This window comes from Adelges cooleyi, unplaced genomic scaffold (genome assembly GCF_023614345.1).
Source record: "Adelges cooleyi isolate 19-005CV unplaced genomic scaffold, UGA_ACOO_1.1 ACOO_flye_CR_arks_rails_tigmint_CR_PRNA_1, whole genome shotgun sequence".
NCBI classification, from domain to species: Eukaryota; Metazoa; Arthropoda; class Insecta; order Hemiptera; family Adelgidae; genus Adelges; species Adelges cooleyi.
This window is the reverse complement of record NW_026095751.1, coordinates 1,136,697-1,150,149: the sequence shown is the minus strand read 5'-3', so window position 1 is coordinate 1,150,149 and position 13,453 is coordinate 1,136,697. Positions and strand designations below refer to the sequence as shown.

The 13,453-nt window shown below is 28.6% G+C and overlaps 1 long non-coding RNA gene across 1 annotated transcript; it reads right to left on the bottom strand.

Moving 5' to 3' along the window:
* Positions 1-361: 361 nt before the first annotated feature.
* Positions 362-1,801, bottom strand: LOC126835316 (uncharacterized). Its single transcript, XR_007685184.1, has 3 exons — positions 1,699-1,801; positions 1,501-1,592; positions 362-1,208 (listed from the first exon to the last, which is right to left on the bottom strand). It is a non-coding gene; the product is annotated as an uncharacterized LOC126835316 (long non-coding RNA).
* Positions 1,802-13,453: the final 11,652 nt, after the last annotated feature.

The window sequence follows — 13,453 nt, the reverse complement described above, 5'->3', positions numbered from 1 at the left end:
CTAACCAAGAAAAGACAACTTTTATTTTTAAAAAACAATATTGACTTCCTGTCTAACAGGTTGCCTATAACATAGTATACATTTCAGACTAATTTTATAGTTTATAAAGTACAATTCATAAAGTTTGATAAGTCATTTTAAATAAATAATAAATTTAATAGTTTAAGACACATCAAATAATCTGGTAAATAGTATGAAATATATAGAAATATTCAATTATTTAATACATAATATATTAATCACTGAATTGACACTGATTAAAATAAAACAATTTTTTATGATGCTTAAATAAAGATAATTTTCAATTTAAAAAAGTGTATTTTATAACCTAAACATCAAAATTTAAAAATTTAAAATGGCTGATAAACTTGTTGTACAATTTTGATTGTTTTAGCAAAAAAATTTTACCGTTTTTTTTTAATTTAGGTATTCAAATTTTGACTACACATTTTTTCCCGGCCATCATCGACATAATTTCACAACAGTTTACAAATATTCACTCTTACAGTTAGGTTAAGATATTTTTACAATAAATTAATATCTTAATGTTATTAAGGCAAGTAAATATTAATAAATAATCGAATATAGAAACTACATTTATAATTTGTTTGGTAGGCTAATAATTATGTTTGTCAAAATTTTAATAGTAATATACTGTAAGTATCTTTAAACTAATACAGTTTTAAGTCTAGAATATTATAAGATACTTGTATTGACACTCAAAGTGTAAAAATATTCAAACAATAATACCAGTATTCGAAAAAAAAAGTTTAAACAATCTTAATTTTGTAGTTAGTATCTTAATGTAGTTGAAAATTTAAAATATTTAGCCAAATGAGATATCAGTGTAGTGGTTATAAATACAGTACAGTTTATATGGACGTTGAAGACATGATAATAAGTTATTGAATAAATAGACAACTTTTTAAAATTAAATTAAACAAAATATAAAGAGATTAGAGATGATACTACGATGTCTAACAGTAGGCAAACAGAATTACTGTAAGCCAATGTAAATACTACACAAGTACTGGGTGGCGTTTATACGGTTAGTCTGATACAGAATATTCTTGCAGGGATTTTGTACAAAATCCAATTAACGCCAACAACAAATATTCAAATATAGTGTCAAAAATCAGTCTTTGTATCACAGTGTCAATGGAGAAATATATGATATTATGGCCATTTAATCTTCCTCTGGTCACATTCTAGTAAAAAAAAAAACAAATGGTTAAATAATAGTAATAATAATTTTAATATAAAACCAATTTTAAATGATTTACTAATTTTATCGTTTGTTAATTGTGAAGTTAAAATTAAGTATAATAAAATTTGATAATGACATTTTTTTATACCATTTAACTTCCAACTTTTTATACTATTCAACTTAAATTATCTATCAATAACACTTAGAAGAGTGATTTCATGAATAGACTATATTTGTGTACGGTATAATAGATCAAGTGGACCTAGTTTGTTTTCCTAGAGTGTTTTCCTTACCTAGTCTATTTAGACAAACGATAAAACAATTATTTCTTCCAGTTAGTGTCAATGGAGAACTGTTCAACCATCATCTTTGACTCATCTTAAAACTGAAAGATATATTATTAATAAATAAGTTAAAAGTTTGAAATGTTAATTATTAAAATAATAGATATTAAAGTAATTAAAACAATTTTACAAAAAATAACTCCATACCTATTACCACATTTAATCGGACTAGAGATAGTTTCAGCAATCAAACCACTCTAATGAATAAGCATACCGATAACCTTTTTATGACTTCAGACGACATCATACTGTAAAACATAATTTACTTGTATTAATAGTTTTATTCAAATAGGGTGTAATAATATTGTCACACAAATTAGCACAACATAGTGTATGTATGAACTTTGTCGCTACAATAATTGATAAATATATTATACTATACATATAAAATATTGCAAGTTTATATTATGTGAAAATAAGAGTTTTGAACTATGAGTTTAAAAAGAATTCTAATAAAATAATTAATTTAATATTAATAAAAAACAAAAGTAAATTTTATTTATAATGTTTTTTTCTTATACTGATAAAAAAATAACCAACCCTTGGGTTGAACCGCATCTAATAAATAACAAAGTCACTTCGAGAATTATTCGATTGGAATTAAATGATTCAGCTAATAACCTTTTCAAAAGACAGACGTTTTTGTGATACATCGGTTTTCTTCCTCGTCTTGACTAAAAATGAATCGGCTACTTTAAACTCATAAAAACACATCTACTCATTTACAAAGATTTATTATCAAGTCTTTATACACTTATATAAAAATATTTACAATATTTATCTGCTTCTTGTTCAGATTACCTTACCCTCAAAATATGTTTTCAATAATACAACCGACTCGATTTATTATTTAATTGGCTTTCAGTCATATAACGGCTTAAACTACCTTTATTAATCTCGCATTTTTTCTGCAGTTTGAGAGTCTCCGAAATTTCCTTAGGAGAAATATATCATGCAAGTATGCCATGTACTATTCCTATGATCCACTCACTCCTAAACCCAACTCTTATGTTGTTGGTTTGAGTAGAGTAGCGTTTATGATTAGGACATATAATTACTTTCTAAGTATTTTTTCTAGAGATTAGTTTGAAGATAATATAAATATAACATTTATTTAGGATTTTGAAAAAATGTCGTGTATAATTTTTTGATTTAAATAAATAATATAACATGGTTTTGGGACTATTGTAAAATATTAATATTGTTACAATTGTTGATTATCTGTAAAAAAATGATCTAAAATTACTTATTGACAATATGAAAAACAATTTTATTAAAAGATATTTATAGAAAAATATATTTGCAGTGAGGGTATAAAATATATTGATTTCAGACAAATCAAAACTTGTGCATAATGTAATTCAGTTAGATTTAAATGGAATGACTATAATCATTTTCCCATAGATATTTGATTTGAATAAGAAATTTAAAAAATGATATATTCTTCATGCAATTTTTGTTTTGCAATGGAGATTATTCTAAATTGGAAATCCAAGATCTTCGTAATTAGATACCATAAAGATGTTTATTTCATCTTCAAAGTTTTTTTTCAGACTGCTGAATGTTCCTTTAGCTACTCCGTCCAAAAATGGTTTCAACTCGATCATCCTACTAGGAGAACACCATTGCTCGTAGGATGTGTTTAAGCGTTTTAGGATATTATTCATATCGTGTTCGATACCCAGAATGCCTTGGATAATTTCTTCTTCAATTGCGTCGTGGAAATAATTGTTGTAGTCTATGAGCATGTCAGAAAAGTCAATGATGTAATTAACATGTGGGAAAATCTGATTGATACGCGAAAGCGCATCATTCATACGTGAGACCAAATCTTTGCTCATCATAATTGTACTTGCGAACTGTGTCAGGAGGTTTGATAAATTAGACCTGCCCATATTATATTGTTTCCATAAATGTGTCACGTAGATGATACATCTTTTTAATGTTATAGCATACTTGCAGTTCAAAAAATAATATGTGTGCTTAACTTTTTCGTCTAAATTTGCTTGGGTGACTATTTTTCCACTGGATGTAGTACTAATAAAGTCTGAAAAGGTAACGGTACGATGCGGCGTTTTAATTTTTAATTGATTTAACGCCAACCATCCATTATTTCCAAGTAACTTGTTCATTATTTCTACCCATCGTAGCAATTCTGGATCATACATTAAATCAGTGGTGTTTGAATTAAAATTATATTTAAAACCGAACCTCCCGTTAAAATATTCCATAAAATTGATTGTTTCCTTCATACCTGCAATCAGTCCTGACATTATGTTTTCGGGATTATTTCCTTCGAGATATCTTTGAACATGTTTTGCATGTCTGGAAATCGCGTCATCTCGTTTCATCCAACAACAATTACCATGGAATTCATTTAGTTGTTCTAAGGTTTCCGACATTTTGTTTTCAACAGATGTAGATTTTGTCTCTACAGTGTTGAACCCTTCGCCAGCCATCGAGTCCCTGTCAAAATGTATGTTTCTGTAAAAATTGATTAAAGCATCTAGAACTTCGAACAGTGGCTTTTCAAAGGGTGTTTGTGGTGATAAATCGTATAAACACAAAAGTGAACCATGCATACACACGATTGACGGTTTCGATTTTTCGATCATATCCACTAAATATTCCAAACAATCCAAAGAATCAGACCTAGTTGTCATTGTCTTGCACGCAGAGGCCAAACCCCTCTTGTATTCGCAGAACTTCATCAACACCGTGGCAAACTTACAGCTTAAGAACTGGTGTGCTTGTATCATTTTATGGTCTACATTGTCGTTAGTAACTATCGGTCCGTCGCCATTAGGTACGAGTAATTCACTTACATCGGTTATTTTGTCGTCAATTATGCCGCCATACTCATAGTCGTACTCTTTTGTCTTGGGCCATTCAATCCATCCGTCATTAGTTAACATATCATTCATCACATTAACGCGATGCTCGGGTTCTGCATTCAACAGGAACATTTGTATGTAAATAACAAAAAAACCGAGGACACCAGCGATTTGCATTTTAAATCAAACTTGAAATACAACAAACTGAACAAAAACTTTTTTTTGTAAGTATAAAACTTTAGAAGTCGTTCAATATACGTGGTTTTTTTTACGCGAGAATGTATGAAATACTGTGTTCGCCAAAAAACGCTTTCTAGTAAAAGCATACACGGCTACTATGTGAGTGGTTTGTTTACATATACTTTTTTGGCATCAGCATGTGTTATTGTGAAAATTGTCTACAGTTTGTATTGTGTACAGGGTGAGGTGCAGTGTAAGACACTCATTTTCTCGCGAAAATAAGAATATTTTGAAATTTTTTTTTCTTGTATGAGTAAATAAGAACCGCTTGTTTAGTCAATGCGAACACAAATACGAATATTATGGGCTACTGCTTTTTTTTTTTTTTACAACAAAAAAATACGAGGAAATGTATTATCTTTATAAAGTCATAGAGAACTAACATATTGATCATAAAAATGCAAACGCTATAATATTTTATCCTTTTTTTACTATATATTAATAGAATTAAAAATGTATGTTCCCATTGGAAAAAACGAAATCCATGTTGTTTTATGTACAGCAGACGAAAATAAAAATATGATTTTTAAAAGCTATTTTTTAAATATTCATATTATCCTAGAAAACGAGTGTCTTATATCAAATAAATCACCCTGTATGTTGCAAATATTTTCAATTTATTGTACCACCGTTTGAATACTCATTTGTATTATATTCTATAGCAAGATTGCGGCGAAGTAAAACAAAAAGACGGTAAATAGTGATCGCATACTCGTTTTAATGTCCCTGCAAAAAACTTATATGGCAAAAAAAATATGAAATCGTCATTTCAACAAATAGTAAATTAACACGTACGCATTGTACATAAATATTGAAAATAATGGCTAGAAACTTCTAAACGGCATTTTATAGTACTATATGTTAAGGTAAAATTTCCAAACAAATTATAATTATATCATAATTTTTGTATAATTTTTAATTTTAAAGTTATAAAATAAGTAGTATAACAAGATTTTGGGCCTATTAACAATGAGAAATATAACATGGTAAATCCGAATAGCAAGATAACATAGATACAATGAAACAGGGGTAAGGGGTTGAATGAAACAGTGAACTGTTATTAATAAAAGTAAAAACTTAACTTTATTTATAATTATAAATGTCGACGTATAAGTTTTTTTTTTAACTTACGTTTATTGATAGAGGTTATTTCAACACTTTTTTCATAACTTTTATTTACTTATTGAATTTATAAAAGTTTTTATTTAAGGGGATTGCATGCGGTTGGTTTTTAAGGAGTTTTGTATGGGCAATATTTAAGAAAAAAGTGGTTTTAATAAATTTCGATCATGTCAATTAGTTAACCGGTTAATTTGTATAAGCTTCACGGTATTATTTTTAATTAAAATTATTTTGTCTATGAGTAAAAACCATTTTAGTTAATATAACATATATTTTTTGTTCCATCGCACAGGCTGAACCAGTGATTCGATAAGTAATCTGAAAACAGATTTGAATTCGTCATGAAGTTTACTTATGATCGGCCAGGATACTTTTTTGATATCTTATTTCTACTATGTATAAAACACGTTTGAATATTATATAAAATTTCAGATTTTAAAATCAAATTTGGAAAGGGTTAAAATTAAAAATTTTAAAAAGTACCCTGACCGATCATAAGTAAACTTCATGGCGAATTCAAAGCTGTTTTTAGATTGCTTACGATTACAATTACAATTACGATATACGATTATATATATAGTATATATGTATATATATTTTTTTTTGATAATGACTACTCAAAATTAATGCCGAATTTTCGAAATCGTATTTTTACTATTTCATTCAATAATCAGTTTTTTGTGTTTCGTGAAAACTTAAAAAAAGTGGTTCATATATGGAAATGACTTATTGCATGGAAAGAACAATTGTCAACTTATAACAAAAATTAGACAAACTACATTTTCTCGACTTGAGTTTTGTTGATTTAATATTTTAATTTATGTTTTTGAAAACATAGTAGGGAAAGTCTAATTTTCTGAACTGCTGAACTGTATATTCGGTTGCTTATATCCAGGGGCATATGTACTGAGCTACTGCAATGTGTGAGATTTAATTCTAAACATCAGCGAAGCTCTAGTAGGATCTAAACTTGTAGATGTTGAATTCAGATAAGTACACCCTATATTGTAATATCAAAATAGTATTGAGATACTGCGAGAAAGATCGGAATAGCACACAAGTCAATTTAATAGGTTTATATAAAGTAGTCATGTAACGTCGACAATCGAAAATTGGTATCGATTTACTTTCAGATAAGACATTGGGGCGAAAAAAGTTGTTATTATTACTAGCTGATAATAAAACCAGGTTTAAATAATAACGAAAAATTATGAAATTGCACAGTATTAAAAATATATTTGTTGCTAAGGCTTATTATTGATTTTTTGCTTCTAAACATTTATTCAGATTATTTGTATTACATTTTGTCATCATTGTGTTTTGTTATTTCCATTTGTTATGGTGTTTTGTGTATCCAATTTACAAAATATCATTTGTTTAAAAACATTAATATACTCTTTACATATAAGTTGTTCTACGATATAATGACAAGCAACAGCAACTTGAAGAACTGGTTGGATTTAGAGGAAAATGACACAAGTGCAAAATTATAGAGCAGACAAAAATGAAAATGAAAAAGGTAAAACTCAAACTTTAATAATTCGATTTCTAAAAATTTTTATTGAAAATCGCTCAAGTAAGTTAATGGATAATTTTCCATACTTGCACTTTTGCTCTATATTCAGCCAAATACTCACAAAAGTGAATACGCCTAACAATGTTTAGACCAACAATTATATTTTGATAATTAACAAGTCGAGATGTGGCGCTTCTAACGACTCCCATACAAATCGCCCTAAGCTAAAACCAAAACCGGTGTCCAGTTCAATGTAGGTAATAGCTATTTAACATGTTGAACACAATTAAACTAATTGAAATTCTGTTTTCTTATCGATTATACATTTACATCTAATATTATGACTACCATTATGATATAATACCTAGTTTGTTTGCGTTGGGGAAATAAACATAATATTATATTATATTATACTGGCTGCAAAATTATTTTCATAGTATTTTCTATTTAATTGTCTGTAAACAACGGCAAATAAATAAATATTTTTTAATTTTTCCAAGGCGGCTTATGTTTTAACGTAAGTTGTTCAAATGGACAACACTGGTAGCCAAAAAAAATATGACCCAAAAAAATCAAACAGCGGTCTGTTTAGACCAACAATTATTTTAATAATTAACAAGTCGAGATGTGGCGCTTCTAACGGCTCCCATACAAATGATAATCTATTTTTTCATAATTTAAATGGCTCTTATTTTGTGAATATTAAACCAGCTTATAAAAATTATTTATTCCTCGTTTATGAAAATAAGAACTTTACAAATACGTTTTCAAGATTTGGGAAAAATAAAAATCTATACGAATAACAAACAATTGAGCCTAAATTTAGTTTAAAGTGACCGAACAAAATTCACCCAGGCATCATTCGAAAGGCCTCTCACACCTGTGTATATTCTATTGAAAACGACTTTTGTAAATTCGTACAAAGATAACCTTCATATTTTTTCATTTTAATATGAAAGCATGATATTATTTGAACAATACACGTGCACAATATTTTCCTGCTCATGTTCTACAACTTAGATTGCACTTAGACTGGGAGGGTTCTGTCCCACGGAATATTCAAACTCAATTGGCCCCAAATGAATTTCATCCAAATGCCAAATTTGAATTTTGATATAGATTTCAATTCATGTCGAGTCTTTTTTAAATTATACCATATCCGATTTTATAAATTTAATACTTTAAATTATTTTTCCATAACTTTTACCGACCGATCTCTCTATTTTATTGTGATTATTACATGTTTGTAATTTATAAGCTAATGATTCAATAGAAAAAGAAATGTTTACATTTCAATAAGCTTTAAAAATAGTACAACGAGTGAGTCTTTGTAAGGAAACGACTGTATTGAAAATATTAGTACTCGAATTTGGTATAATAAGGTCAATATTAAAAATTAAAGCTTCACGTTGAGCTGATAGTCTGAAATTCAAACTAAACACAATCATTGGTAGATAATATAATTCTACCACTTACAGTAAAAAAGCACCCATTAAACTAGTCAACTTAACTATAATATTAGTCTGTGTGGTGTTGTTGGAGCCCAAAATAGTGTAATTTGTACTTAAATAGTTTATACCGGGATACACAAATAGGTACTTAACATTTTAATTATTAAACAGTACACAAATTTCGGTTAGGTATCCGTAAAGGTTTTTTATCATTTCACTTAAACTACCTACTCATACGGCTAGAATTAAAATCAAAAATGTTTTTATGATTCAGTATATAGTTAACAAAAATAAAGCCTTGTTATTAAGAAATTAGCTTGACAAATGGAAATTATATGTAAAAACGTTATAAAATAAAAAGATTGGGGTTTAATATTGAAAAAATAGCATATTTAATTTATTTAATTATAAGAATCTGAAATTTTTAAAAGAAAACCTACTTCCTACATAACATAGTATAAACTAGCCAAAGAACTGGAATGTCTTTACAGAATTGAAATTAGACGATTCTATATCGTCTACAAATGTGTCTGGCTTTTTGGTCTAAAATATACCTATAAATGGCTGTTACTCATAGAAAAAAATTATTTAAATTAAAAATGATAACTTGAAGCTTATACAAATTAACCGGTAAATGAATTGAAAAGGTCGAAATATATGAAAACATTTTTTCCCTTAAATATTGCCTCCAGAAAACTCTTTAAAAACAGACCGCATGCATACCCCACAAGTATAAAAACTTTTTTTTTTTATATTTGAACAATACACGAGTCACTTGCACATTATTTTTTCTACTTAGACGTTAAAGAGGCCATCGGTTGTTTTCGATTTTTGCAAAAGTCTAAACGACGTTAACCGTTTTAAAACTACACCGTGTATAATACACCTACGGTATATTATGCTATGCTAGACAAATACTAGATATTATATGCATGTGAATATCGTTAAAAGGCTTTTGCTAAGTATATTATTTTCCGAATAATCCTAGCAAGTGTAATAATAAATACAATCACCACAACAGTCTCGTTGAGCCAAAATAATAATTATTATTCATATACATCAGCCTTAAATAAATCCCATTATGGCTTACTAAAAAAGCTCCTAATCAAAAACAGTAGTGAACGTAGTTATTTATTTTTTGGCAATTTATTGAAAATTATAATATTATAATTATCGGTACATAAAAAGTTGTTTAATTGAACAATGCACGATGTGCGGATCAAAATAATTTCTATTTCTTTGAATTTAGAAATGAGTTAATAATTATTATAAAATATAATTTCTCAGATATGTCGAAGGCCATTATTATTACATAGGTTGTTATCGGTTTTTTTTAACAGTAACATTATTTTTAGAAAAAAATCTATTACGTTCTTTATTATTTATTTAAAAACATATTTTATTTGTAACATTTTGGTTTTTTACAATGTACCATACAGCATACTACTTATAATTATTTCGATTTCTTAATTTTAGATTTGGGTTTAAACTAACAAAACCGTATATTATAGCCAAAATGTTTGTAAATTTTTCTCAATTTGCAATAATAAGTATAAACATATATTTTATCGACGCGTAAGATTGAATAGAAAATCTATTCATTTGCTGTTAAAACGAAACCGTTCTTGTGTTTTCTGCAGTTGTGTTCGTTGAAATTGCTCTTATTTGTACAATTTTTTCAAATACGAAAATATTTTTTTTTTGTTCGATATACTATCAATAATTTTTATAACATTATGCATATTGTTGTTTTCAAGTTGCTACAGTATTTTTTGTCATTTAAAATTGTTTTTCTGATAGAATAAATTTATAACCAATTTTACATGTAACAGATTTACACTTAACAGTAAAAAAACTACGGTTAAAAAAATGAAATAATTTATTCTTATGTGGTAAGTGACGACTGCCAGTTTTCTTATTGCCTTAATATAGCCTTACTTAACGGTATTTAAACTTCTGAACCAGATGGTCTCTAATGGTAGTCCAATTCAATAACTATACTAATCTCTTATTATGTTGATTTATACACAAGCCACAAGATTAGAAACTTTCGTGTATACTATTTCGTGATTAAAAATCATTTTATACGGTTGTTGTTTTGTTTTATGGTATTATAATTTATGTTTTGTCATAAGTATTTTCAATCAAATGATTTTAATCACCTCATGTTTTATTGATTTAGTAATAAATAAAAGCCTAAAAAATAATAATTTAAGTGTAATATAAATTTGACTTGATTTACAAGTCCTGGTCGATTTTGAGTGGAACACCCCGATACTAGTGAAAGACTTCATTAAAAACTGTTAAAAAAAAAATTGTCTACGCCGATCTCCTAATACTCGTGGTTATTATAACGTGCTCTTTGTTGGAATAATATTTTATATAACAGGATGTATTAGTCACAATAATATGTTGTTTATCATTATAATATACCTAGTACGTAGTGGAATGTCAAGGAAAAGTTGAGCAATAAAAATAGTTGTTTTTTTTTAATACACATATTGATATTAAACATTTTATTTTTAACACTCAATCAACCCTTTTATTATTTGATACACTTCAGAATAATGATTTTATTCCAACATTACTTGTTGTCATTACCATTTATTATATTATTTTTTATTATGACTAAAATGGCTATTTATCAGGTTAACTTTTATCGTTTAACTTTTTCTTTTTTTTTTTTTACATTAGAAATATACAATCTGTACAATGGGCACAATAAGCATATATGATAAAAGTAGAGATAAATTGAATACATTTTGATGGAAGAAACCACTCATTAGTGACACTTCCAATGATTTTTTTTATTTTAAACTTATATTTACATTGATCTAATTATGTATTAATATTAATTGATATTATTAGATAGAAGATCACGGCACCACTTACGTTTTAAACGTCTGGGTGGGTCTCCAGGTATGGACAAGGTTGAGAGGTTTTTTATAAGGGGATTAGAGTGGGAGAGTAGTTTAATGTGGAATCTTTTATAGTAGGAGATAGCTTCTTCATGGACTGTTTTTAAGTTAAGGTCGTTATGGAGTGTATAATTAGAGATATAAGGAGGTGCATTGATTAATTTTCTTAAGACAATATTTTGAAAGCATTGAATTTTATTGGTATTGGATTTTTTAGCATTGCCCCATAGCTGAAGGCCGTAAGTCCATATGGGTTTTAAAAGGGTTTTATAAATAAGAAGTTTTGTATTAATATCTGTAAATTTATTGTTTACGATTAATGATTTGAGTAACCGCAGACGGCTATTTAGAGACAAACGTTTAATTTTAATGTGCTGAGCCCATGTGAGTCGTTTATCTAGTGTGAGACCGAGATACTTGACAGAGGAAGAGGAGGGGATTTGTACTCCGTATAGGGAGACACCAGGACAAGGGAGAAGTCTTAGAGTAAAGGTAGTGTGAACTGATTTTGATTGATTAATTTTAAAACGCCATTTTGTATACCAGTCTTCCATTAAATGAAGATGATTTTGCAAATTGACGGATGCAATCTGTGGGTCAGAGTTACAGGACAAAATGGCTTTGTCATCAGCATAATCTGCAACAATTGTGTTAGGAGTTGTGGGTTGGTCTGAGGTATAGATATTGAATAGGACTGGAGATAGAATACCTCCTTGTGGAACTCCCGCTTTTATATAGGCTATACTAGATATTGAAGAACCATGACGGATTTGGAAAAAACGATCTGTTAAATAAGATTTGAAAAACAGGTAATAAGTGGGATGCAAAATTTTTGTGCAGTATAATTTTTTTTCAAGCGAGTACGATATTGCGTCTACTACTCTATGGACTTGATGTATAGTGGAGTGAGAAGCTCTAAAACCAAATTGGGAATTAGGCAGTATTTCATTGACAGAGAGACAGGGAAGTATTCTTTTAATTAATAATTTTTCAAACATTTTTGCAAAGAACGGTAAAAGACTGATTGGTCTGAAGGATGTTGGCAGATCAGGGGGTTTGTTGGGCTTAGGAACTAATATAATAGTCGAGAATTTCCATAATAGAGGGAAATACGAAAGTCTAATGACTGCATTAAATATATGGGTTAAGTGGATAATAGCTTTTTTTGGAAGGCATTTTGCAACCTCAGCCGTTATAAGGTCAAAACCAGGGGATTTGTTGGAAGGATATCTAGCAATTGTGAATTTTACATCATTTGGTGTGAAGCATTTGACTGGAAGATAGAGTGGTAATGGTGCGTCGAGGTATGCCATTACAGAACTAGTCGTTTCAGGTGAGTGTACATTCAGACGAGGTTTAAAAGTATCAGCTAGATGTTCTTTGAATAACTCTGCCTTTTCCAAGTCAGTGATAGCTAGACTGCCGTCAGTTTTTTTAATTGGGAGATTAGCTGTTTTATATCTAACAGCTTGTTTGGTAGCTCTTAATAGGCTACCATCCTTAGACGTTAAGTTAGATAAGTAATTTTTATAGGAATTGGTTTTGTGTTGAGCAAGCATTTTTTTAAGTTTATTTGCTAACTTATTATATAAATGTTTATGTGACGGAAGTCTAGTGCGTTGGAATAAAGCTCTAGCTCTACGTTTGTCAGATATTAATATTCTTATTTGCTCTGGTAAAACAATTGTTTTGTTTTGGGATAGTGTTAGATCATCAGTAGCCGTCCAGGCAGCTATTTGAATGATATTAGTGAGATTATTTACAGCCTTATCTAAGTCCTCAGTAGTTTTAAGTTTTGTGCTTAGTTTAATTTTCTGATTA